General features: G+C 47.3%; 1 protein-coding gene across 1 annotated transcript in view; it reads left to right on the top strand.

Moving 5' to 3' along the window:
- Positions 1-546: 546 nt before the first annotated feature.
- ZNF407 (zinc finger protein 407) overlaps positions 547-8357 on the top strand; it is a 336175-nt gene continuing 328364 nt past the window's right edge. The window contains exon 1 of the mRNA XM_035317944.1: positions 547-629. The gene's annotated coding sequence lies outside the window, so the exon portion shown is untranslated. The remainder of the gene's footprint in view (positions 630-8357) is intronic.

Here is an 8357-nt window from a genome sequence, read left to right as displayed (position 1 = left end):
TTACAATGGGCAAGAAGCAACTGCCTTCCACCATGGACGTCTAAGCTCTTTAGGCCATGCATCTTTAATTTTGGTATTACATGCATCGTGTGACTTAGTTTAAAAAAGGGGGGAGGGGAATATGAAGTATTACGGGGGTTTATTGTGAAGCACTGAGAGGTGTTTTAGCACTACGGTTTCTTCAGCAGGTCACAAAACGTAGCATGTTTTACTGAGTGCGTCCCACGATCTCTTTATTCAACCGTTTCCCTGCTAAACTGCATCCCCTGAGAAGAATTAAAGCAGCGCGGCCAACTCCTCGGAGCCTTTCTAAAACGCACACCTTCCAACAGGCACCACGGCGCCGGGCGGCTACGCAACACCTGGCCGGGCGGGGGCCACAAAATGGCGGCGGCGCCCCCTCCCCCTTTCCCTCCCCTCCCCACCCCACCCCGCGCGGCGGCCGTTGGGCGCGGCCGTTGGGCGCAGCCCCTCGCGCCCGCCGCGCCACGCGACGCCCCTCGCGCCGCGTCACGTGAGCGGGGCCTCTCCCCCTCCCTCCCTGCGGCGTGACGCAAGGCGGCGAATCTACGGCGCGCCACTGGTGACCAAGCTCGCCACACGCGGAGGCGGACGGCTCCCCCCCGCCGGTAAGCGCGCCCGGCCGCCGCGCGGCTGCTTCGCTCCCCCAGCCCGGCGGCCCGGCTCCGGAGGCCTCCCCGGGACGCGCGGTGCGGCGGGGGGTGCGGTGGGGCCACGCGCGGCCTGGCGCCTTCCCCCGGGCTTTTTGGGCCTCTGCGCTGCCGTCGTTTTTTTTGGGTGCGGTGGGCGGGCGGCCAGCGCCGCTCGGCGCAGCCAATCGGGTTCCGCGGCCCTCCCCCGCTGCTCGCCGATTGGTCGCGGAGCGGAGGGCGGGGCGAGCGTCCCGTGCGCCGATTGGCCGCCGCGGACTAAGCTCTTCCTTGGCGCTGCGGCCGCGGGCCGGGGGGGAGAGGCGCCGCGAGCCCCCAGCGGGGTTTCCCCCCCCTCCCCCCCAGCGCTGTCCTGCGCATGCGGTTGGGGGGGGGGGGGGAATTGAGGGAGAGGGAAGGGGCGCTGACGTCATCGGCGGGCGCCCTCCGGCGCACGGCGGCGGTTACCGGCCCGCGGCCCCCAACTGCCGCGCGGCGGCCCTTAGGCGTGCGCGTGCCCGCCGGCGGGGCGGGGCGGGGCGCGGCTCTGCGCAGGCGCGGCGGCGCCCCCCGTGAGGGCAGGGGGCCCCAGGAGGGTGTTTTTGGTGCTCAAAAGCGGCTTTTTGGCGGTGTTTGCCCCCCTCGCTCAGCTACAGACCCCCCAACACGTCGGTCCGTGGGGCGCGGCCGCCGCCCGCGGTTGCAGGCGGGTGTTCGTGGTCTGCTGGGCGGTGGAGGCCTTGCAGGGGGCCGGTGGGGTTGTGCTGAGGCGAGGGGGTTTGTACAAGTGCCCTGGGGATTCCTGAGTGCCTTTTCCGCAAAGGTTCTCGTCTGCGGGTGAAAAGCTGCACCGGTCACCAAGTCGGAGCTGGCGTGCAGGTGGCCTTTGAGGGATAGGTTGTGGCTTTGGTTAGTTTGGCATGGGGTGACGGGCTTCCTGTTGCTTCTTTAGATAACTTGTATGGCCTGCGAACCCCAGTGCTTATCCTCCTTAATTAGCTCTACAGTCTTAAAAAAGATGTGTGTTTAATTTGTGATCTTGGGCTGTACTTACTGGTCATCGCAGAGTTCATAGAATCGTTACGGTTGGAAAAGACCTCCAAGATCATCTGGTCCAACCATCACCCTACTACCAATGTCACCCACTAAACCATGTCCCTACGTACCAGGTCCAACCTTTCCTTGAACACCCCCAGGGACGGTGATTCCAATGCCTGACTGTACTTTATGAGAAGATAAAAAGAGGGAAGGCTTCATATAGTTACTATTTTAACTCTTCACTGCTTGTACCCTCTTATTTTTTATAGTTACCTTGATGTAGACTAGCAAGACCTTGAGTTTTTCATATGTTTGTGTTGATCTGCACCATACTGAGCATGATGGTGACACCTAGAGAGTAATAACTAATGGGAATCCAAAACTGAAAGGGTAGTAATGGTTGCAGTGATTTGCTGATGGTGAAAAACAGTAACAGACAAATATATAATTTAAACAACAGATGCAATTTGCTGTGATTCTTACCGTAATAATCTAAAGGTGTAGCCTGTGAAGACCATAAATTGTACTTTTCCAGTCCTATATCAGAACTTGAGTAATCAAGATGTTTGCAGGAGGTTGGAGCTTTGGATGCTGGGATCTATATTTTTCCCAGGTCACACCTCTTCATGAAAGATGAAGACAATTACAGGCTTCAGTCTGGTCTCCCCTGCAATCTCTTAGAGTATTCACAGCAAGTTACATTCATCACAGAGGTAACATTACAGTCATTCCACCCTTATTTCATAAATTATTTCAGCCCGGACATATAATCAGATTGTAGCTTTTATATATAAAATATGGAGCCTGGCAGTAATTGTATAATCCATACATTAAAAAAAAAAAGTCAAATGCACTGACGTGACAGCCTGATGATGGACTGTGACTTTTTCAGTATGTTCAAACATGTCAGTTTTATTAGCATTTTGGGTAATGTAATTCAAACGACCTGAGTTAAAAACATTGAGCTAATCCTTTAATATCATTCTTCTGTAGGAAATACTGTATATTAATGGCATCAATAATTTCTAATTTATTTGCATGGAAGTTTTCAGTTTTAAAAGTTTCCTAAAGCCTAAGCTCTTTAGTGGGAGAATACTTGGAGACATAAAGTGTGTGGAACAGATCTCAGTCACAATGCTCCATTAAAACCTTCTGTGAGGAAGAGCAGCTTTTTTGCATTAGTGTGTACACCATTAGGAAATAAAAAATAAAAAACAACATAACTGCTTTGCTAGTTGTTTTTTGATCTTTTTAAATATCTACAGACGTGCTTTTGCGCATGAGATGAAATGTATGGACTGACTGGTCCATGAAATGTGGTTGAACTGAAATTGTTGAGTGGCTCCTACGTTTGAATTTCCTAACGTGGCTTAGAACTTAAATGTTCTCTTTTTTGGGGAAACAAAAAGGTTGCACTGGACGATCCATCACTCAAATAAAAACGCTGGTTAGAGATGCTTCTGGTCTAGTCACTCATTCCAATGAATGCCGCATCGTTATGGTGCGTGTTAAAATTGCTGCATTCACTTCTTAGGTTGCTCCTATTGGATTACAGGTTGTTCTTTTGTAATGAGCACAGCACCAGAGAGGGAGAGGGAGACATGATGACCTGATTCTACAAACTGTGGTGGCTGCCGTTCTTTTGGTGATGTGTGTGTGTGTATATATATATATATATATATGTTAGCAAGAGCGGCTGTTCACTTGTCCACAAAACTAGCTATGAGCCATAGGAATCTCTCTTCTGTGCCTTGTATCATCTAAGGAGTTAAACAGACGTGGTACTTCCACTTTGGGCAAGTTAATGAGCAGCCAGCCAGTTTTTCTACCCCCTGAAGGTTTTGTTTTGCATTGGCCTTCGTGGCTCTGGAGCAGCCCAGTACTGTGCTGCATAAGGTGCAGTTGCACCCAGTGCTCTGCCAGCAGCACAGACCTGTTCCCAAAAATCCAAGGATGAACAAGGATCAAAATCAAAGGAAAAACAAAGGATGACTGCTAGTGAACATGAAAATGTGTTGGACATGAACAGCACACCTCACAGGCTCACAGCGCTAATTAAAGGTGGGGGATTAACCCTGGATGTCTTTGAGAGAGTGAATTAGGAGTAGGGCTGCACGGGAGGCGGCCTCGTAAAGCTCTGCCACAAAAGTGACCCAGGCGGTTCTGTGACCAAGGAGGAAACAGGACCCAAGGGCAGATTTACAAGGTTTTTGCTAAAGTTTAGTCATGATCATGAGACCCCTTCTCTGTTAGGGAAATGAGAGGGAGATTGCCCCCCCCCCCCCCCCAAAACTTGCATCAAAACACCACGCACACACATCCAACTGTATGATTACACCCTGCAAACCACCCCTCCTCATTCCTATGCCCGTCGGGGCTTCCCAGCACAGGCCAGGTGCGGCCTTGTGCTGGCTCCAGTCCTGTTTGGTCTCCCTGAGACCTCACTCTTCTCTCAAGCGAGCAGTGCTCAGGCTGGCGCTGAGCGCTCTGGGCAGAGCACAAGTACTGGGTGCGTGGCCTCCGTGCGGAGCAGTGAGCTGTCGGCTGGCGCTTCCCTCATGCCTCGGGCGTGCTGCCTGGCCCAGGGTGTCAGATTAACGGGACACCTTTGCGGTAACACCGCAGTGTTTTGGTCTCTGGTCTGTTGCCTTCGCTCTGAACAGCACTAAAAGTAAATTTATAAAAGTTTTAAGGAAAAATACCTGTGCCTATTTTTCTTCTAAAATAGTTTTTTTTAATTATTATTATTTTTTGCCATATTGGTCCGTGCTAAAACAAAAGTTCAATAGATTTGTTAATGTGTACATATAAAGCCAGTGAAGAAGCAAAAAATAGTAAAATATTGTCCTTGCAATTTCTAGAGAAACTCCCAAAGAGTATTTTGCTTTGCAGAAATAAAATTACAGCAGGAGCTAGCTAACCTATGTGCTCCTTCACAGAGATACAGCCCTAGTGCCATTTAGGAACAAGCAGTGATGTTCCACAAGTGAAGTGCTTGTTTGTAAGACTCAGGCCTGCTTTCCAGTGCTGCATTAACAAAGTTGTTAATTGCCAACTTATTTTTGGTGTTCTACCGCAGGGTGACCACTTCCTGGGTTATGTTTAACTGGCTTGGGAGAATCCAAATGCTCTTGCTTTCTTTGGTCCTTAGCAGTACAAGCAGAAATTTGAATTACCTATGCCTTTCTAAGTCTAAAAATTGTTGAATGTTTTAGGAATTTAAAGACCAGCTAATTCCACCCCCTGGCCATGGGCACGGACACCTCCCACCAGACCAGGCTGCCCAAGGCCCCATCCAGTCTGGCCTTGGACCTCCAGGGATGGGGCATCCACAGCTTCTCTGGGCAACCCGTCCCAGTGCTTCACTGCCCTCTGAGTAAAGAATTTCTTCCATATACCTAATCTAAACCTACTCTCTTCAAATTTAAAGCCACTCCTCCTTGTCCTATCTCTACACCCCTGACAGAGTCCCTCCCCACCTTTCCCGTAGGCCCCCTTTAGGTACTGAAAGGCCGCTATCAGGTCTCCCGGGAGCCTTCTCTTCTCCAGGCTGAACAACCCCAACTCCCTCAGCCTGTCTTTGCAGGAGGAGAGACTTAGGTTGTGTGTGTGTGTGGCATATGCAATAGATAGGGAGTAAGTACGCAGAGCTGTTAAGGTGTGCAGTATTTCAGTGCATAGATCCAGGTGTATGCACCTCTATAGATTACTGTTTTGCTACAAACATGCATGTAGATGCTTCCCTGTCTGGTATTTCTTTGTTTCATTGTGGCTAAAAAGAATCTTTCTTGCTCAGCCAAGTTTTTGGCATCCCAAAAGTCTCTCTCAAAATATATGTACACAGATACATGAATGTTAAAATTAATTGCAGTTATCCAACCCATTCCATGATTCTTCAAATAGTAACATAGCGTTGTCAATCTATATAGAAGTCATTGTTTCATGTGATTTTGTGTGTTTGTTTTGGAATCTGTGCAGTAATGTGTGATAAAAACTTTGTGGGAAACATATAAGCAAGAAAGTTGAAAGCATGGAGGTCGTCAGAAGAACGCTGATAAAACAAAGAAAGAAACCAACTGTTTGTGTACCCTTTGGATTGCCTTAAAAGCTCCCACATGGCTCTGTACTTTTGCTGTACCAGACAGGTTTCTACGTTTGGGCCTTCCCTGGAAGCCTGCCTTTTTCCATCCCGTACGGGTTAGTGATGGAGTTTGTTTGCTTTTGGTAAGTTAGCAGAAGATGTTTGGTGGAACACACGAGGTACACCACCCAGAGCTGGCTCTAAGGTATGCCGTAGCAGGAGGACGCTTGCTGCAGGGTCCTGTAAGGATGGTGCCAAACACACTGGCACCACCCGCTTCTATTCTGTGCCCGAGGAAGAGCATGAGCAGGGTGAGCTGGCTGGTCCTGCTCCAGCGAGGAGGCATCACAGTCACTGCTCACGTGCTGCCTGGCGCCTCGGCTCCCCTGGGGCAGGCTGGGTGCTTCCAGCACATTGGCAGTAACATCTGTGTGCTTCAGCTGAGTAACTCGCACCCTGTTGGCTTTACTGCTTGCGCTCTGCACCTGCACAGCGGGCCCTACGTGCCCTGCAAGCCTCAGATTTACTGGTGCAGGTGCGCAGCATGTGCTGCACGCAGTAAGCTCAGCGCTTCTGGATGTACTGACTTCCGTGCGATACACAGTGTACGCGTGCATCCATCTCCCTGGGAAGCCCGGTGTGGATTTCCACGACACTTCTGCAACACTTGCACAGTTTTCAGTCCCTTTGCCATGCTAACAGGAGAAGGGAATGCCTGTTGCATGCTTCTCTGACATTGGATCTTTAAGTGAAGGAGTGTGTTACATTTCAGTTGGATCGTTCCAAGTCCTTGGGAAAAGGATAGCCAACTCCTAGAAATTCAATAATGGAAGAAAAAAATTGCTCACTCCTAGTTCCTAGCTGCGTAGTTCCTTCTGCAGGAGTGTGCTGACACTGGATTTGGGATGCTGGATATGCGGGAAGGACAGCACTGATCCTTGTGTTTTGTTTCGTTAGCTTTGTTACATCGGTCTTCGCTGCCAGTCGAGTAAAAAGGCTGTTCCTTTTCATGCTCATCATGTGAGGCAAATCTGGATATATCTTAGTCTTTACAGGGAAGGGGGTTCTCACCTTATGTCATATAAATTATTAATAGGATATACGTGTCGGAAAAGTCAAAAGGGAACAATGAAAAATCTAAAAGCATCCATATGCTGCAGCTTGTTTGTTTGTTTGGCAGCAGCAGGATAAAGTGAACTGAATACTCAAAATTACTAGTTTAGCATTCATATCCTTTATTAGGCACAACCTGATTGTTGTAAGTCAAAGCTGATTTTTTTTTTTTATTGGATCCAGTGGTAGCTTAACATCTAAGTTCAAAGATACCCTCCACAGAAATGTTTTATGGATGTATCGTTCAAAATTTGCCTACTTATTTTCTATTGTTTTCGGTTTTCTTGGTATAACAATGGAATGATTTGAATTGCATTTGTTTTTTTCTCCCTGTTGTTCAAATTTTCACTTTAAATTATTTACAAGTCTGAGACTTGGAGATGAGAGCCTAATGAATGCTTTTAAAAATAAAACCTTCTTCTTTAAGCGTGTTATGCTTCATGTTTTGAATTTATAACACAAGCCTTAATGAATAGTTTCCTAGTTACTCTCATCTTGGAATTTATGAGCTGTCCTATTTACAAGTTTTACCTATACAATGGAGAGATAATTCCTGTTTATCTTAAATGAAAAGAACTCTTCTTGTTAACAAGCTTAAACCGCTAATTAGGGGTAATATAGCGATAAATACCATGTCAAACCTTTTAACAATGAGAAGATGCAATATTTAGTATTTGGGCCTTTTTTCTGCTGCGTTCTGTGTAAGAACAGAGTGTTGTGGGCGTTCTTTTCTTTGATATCTCATTTGAGTATCAGGTTATTTAAAAGTAATTTAGGGAAAAACAGTGGCCTTTCCAGGAGGTCCTTTCCTTGCAGGAAGCAGCTTCAGTTATGTCCCACGTTTAGGATGTTGGTGCCCACACCCTGTGATGTTGGTCGCTGTTGGCAAGGCTTCAAAAACAGCCGAAGTATGAAAGAGCCCCGATCACTTAATGTATATGTGCGTGTGATGTGTTGTTAATGGTTAAGCTATTCTGCTCAAAAAAACAAACAAACAAAAAAAGACACACTAGGACTAGCAGTAGTTGCTTTGTTTTGAGTGTACATTAATGTAATTTAATCAGGAAGGAAAGAAAACCTGGGACTAGAATTTGATGTCATTTACCTGAATATAAATCGGAGTATCTCCATTTAGTTTAACAGAATTTTTTCAATTTGCGTCAAAATGATCAAAATCAGAACCTGACACAAGCCCTCTGTCTCACAATTTGTGCATATAAAAACAAAGAAATAAAATTGCGCTTTTTCATTTGCCTAAATACTAACCCAAAACCCCAGAGTTCAGTTTTAGAGGAGAGGTTTTGTAATACAGTGTTGTTTCTGGTACAAGGAGCTTTGCAGGTATATGCCATAAGAAGAAACATCTCTTTTTTGTTGTTGTTGCTTGTGATTAGACTTCAGTTGTCAAAGCTACAGACTCATGAATTTGAGAGCCACTCTAAATCTAGGTAGTTTGAAACCTCTTGACAACTATT

The sequence above is a fragment of the Oxyura jamaicensis genome, chromosome 2 (assembly GCF_011077185.1).
Source record: "Oxyura jamaicensis isolate SHBP4307 breed ruddy duck chromosome 2, BPBGC_Ojam_1.0, whole genome shotgun sequence".
Taxonomy (NCBI): domain Eukaryota; kingdom Metazoa; phylum Chordata; class Aves; order Anseriformes; family Anatidae; genus Oxyura; species Oxyura jamaicensis.
The sequence above is the reverse complement of the archived record's forward strand: the minus strand, read 5'-3'. Positions and strand labels throughout refer to the sequence as shown.